The following is a 2,836-nucleotide window of genomic DNA, read 5'->3' as shown; positions in this document are numbered from 1 at the left end:
ACATCCAGAAGAGGGTTGTGATGTCATAGTGGCCAGCTTTCTTTTATAATTACTGAGTAACTTAGTCTGTAAAGTACTTGATAGCTGAAATAGACTCTTTGAGCCATCCATAAAGTTGCCCCAACACCTGCCTCATGAACCCTTCCTAAAAAGCACAAAATTTAGGGTTTAACCATTTGATGTTAACATTCTAATATTCTTGATTATCATTAGTTTCTTTTTCATGACATTATGGTCATATCTGAATGAAAAAGTGTACATTATTTTTCTTTTCCATTTTTGAGGTCTACACAGCAGTACGTACAAGACCGTGAGGCTACATCATAGGTTGTTAGAAGGAACACACGAGTTGATCTCCCTCACTCATTTAGCACATGTTTGAGTTGGTAAATCCTCCAAAAATATTAGCTACTGCTTTTATTACTGATTTCACCATCGTTATTATCATCTAAGAGTTTGTCACTAATGTAAAATTATGGACTTTGAGAATATGCTCTTCTATTGTGAAATTTCCCATGACACATCTCAAATTGTGCTGTCTTGAGTACTTTCACTATATACTAGAATTGAGAAATTAGGAAGGTTTACCATCTATAGGCAATTTGTTATGTAACTAGAGGTAATTAAGCTGTGGTCAACTGTGAAGACCTTTTGTTCTAGGGTCTCTCTAGCTGCTTGAGATTAAAAAGTTCCCAGTATAACTTGTTTTTCTTTTTCCAATTTGGACTCCTAAAGAAATGCAGTCTCTTTATCTAAAGTGTCTCTACTATCCTTCCGTACTAACTTCCGCTGTTCTGATTCCCATAATCTTCAACTCCCACTCTCCATCCAGATTGGGTTCCCAGATTCTTGAACTGCATATCTTCCCTCCTTTATAGCTTTCTTCTTAGATCTTATGTAGATCTTAACCATTCCCTTGGATATGACTACAGACACAGACTGCAGGCAAAATACCTGGTTCAAAACCTAGCTCTGACCCTGAGTAACTCTATGACCTTGGAGAGAATTTCACTGGACTATGTGGTGGAGAAGGAAACCCCAGGGAAAGGAAGTCATTCACATCCTTCATCTGACTCACTCACTCATTCATTCATCCATCCGCCCATTAGTACATTCAGCATTCAGTTTTGAAAGCCATCATCTTTGGCTTAAATGTGTTTGCTTTTTAGGAATTGCATCCTTTTTGTGATTTGGTAAAAAGTTTAAATATTTTCAGATATCAGATATTTTGTCCTTTTACTCTATGGGAGTTTTAATTACATTGTTAGGCCTATCCCTCTAGATTTTTTTTAATCAAAGGCTTTTCTTCAAACAAGTAGTGACTGCCTTCAAAAAGAAGGCAGAATGGATATGTGCTTTTCATTGCATTTTAGGAAATATAATATACATTTCCAACAATATGTTTGACTTGGTTTAAGATTTAGGAATTAATTGCTCATATGCATTTGAAAGAAGCTGGGATTTGATCTTACCTTTTCTGTATAGAATCTTTTTAAAGAATATACTTTTTAGAATTTTATTTAGACCATTTCTTTCCTGAGGGTTCATTCAAACTATTTGAAATTTTTTTCACATTTATTGAATGTTCATATGCCATGGAAACAATGAAATATAAGTACGACATATTTATATCAGTTTCTTATTCTTTTTAAACATTTGATAAATTTGAAAATTTCACCTTCCTCTAATGCTGTTTGAAATGTCAAAACAAATGAAATATGACCAAAAACAAATTAAGAAAGAATAATTTTAGAATATGACTTTTCGAACTAGGCATTATTCACACCCCATCTCAACATTGGGACTCGCTTGTTTTAGAATGTAAACAGTATTCAAAAAAGATTGCTTTAGTACATTATAGCATTTAAATTTTGCTCCTAAAAAATGGAATTATGTAACCGTTTAGTGGATTATTTTTAAATCTATGTTTAATATTTAGTTTTATTGTTGTGTTTCAAATATAATGGCTTAATACAGAGAAATTATATAGTGAACTTATAGCATGTATTTTCAAACATATAACTAATTTCAGTTTACAGGTATGTGACTTTAGACACTTTAAATCATAGTTGACTAAACTGTTTCATCATGCTGGATTTCTGAACTTCCGTACCTAACCTTCTTACTTCTCACAGGGGTAAAGTCAAATTGGATCAATCAAGGACGCAGCTCTGTGCTTTTAACCAGGCAGAGACATGTGTGACCACTTTACACAGGTTACCTAAAAAAAATCATACATATATGATATTTTTTTCAGTGTCTTGCATGCTGTTCAGCTACAAAATATTTCTGCCTGACCCATTGCAAGAAAGTAGAAACATATGCAGTTGTTCCATAGATGAAATGATATCACAGCATGTCACTGGGGCAATTCCATCATTTTATTGTGATTCTCTCGACTACTTCCTTGATAATATTTCTCTAATTTAGGTGATTTCAAGTGCATGCTAATAGGGTTTTTTATTGTGTGGATTTTTAAAGTAAGATATAGAGTGTACCAAAAGCCTTTGAAGCAAAATTTAATTTGGAAATCTCTATCAACTTTCACCTCCAGTTTAATCTAAATATGCATAGATGTGTGTCACATTAAATTATCAAATTTAAATTGAGTAAATTAAGACTCTTTAAAAACAGTATTTGTGGGAAACTTTCATATATAAAACCTCAGAGCAGGAAAAGGCCATTCTAGTTCTAATCCTTCATTTACAGCTAAGGAAATTAAAACTCATACAGTTAAGCTGCTTTCTACAAATCTAACGAATTGTAGAAACAGGGCACCTAGCTTACAATCTAAACTTAATACATTTTGAAATGATCTTAAATAGTGATAATTAGG

At 33.0% G+C, this 2,836-nt stretch overlaps 1 protein-coding gene across 2 annotated transcripts in view; it reads left to right on the top strand.

Moving 5' to 3' along the window:
• Positions 1 to 2,836, top strand: part of SCN9A (sodium voltage-gated channel alpha subunit 9) — a 180,572-nt gene that overhangs the window by 130,935 nt on the left and 46,801 nt on the right. The gene's annotated exons all lie outside the window — the stretch shown is intronic.

This window comes from Tamandua tetradactyla, chromosome 3 (genome assembly GCF_023851605.1).
Source record: "Tamandua tetradactyla isolate mTamTet1 chromosome 3, mTamTet1.pri, whole genome shotgun sequence".
In the NCBI taxonomy this organism is placed as follows: domain Eukaryota; kingdom Metazoa; phylum Chordata; class Mammalia; order Pilosa; family Myrmecophagidae; genus Tamandua; species Tamandua tetradactyla.
This window is presented reverse-complemented; position numbering and strand designations above follow the sequence as displayed.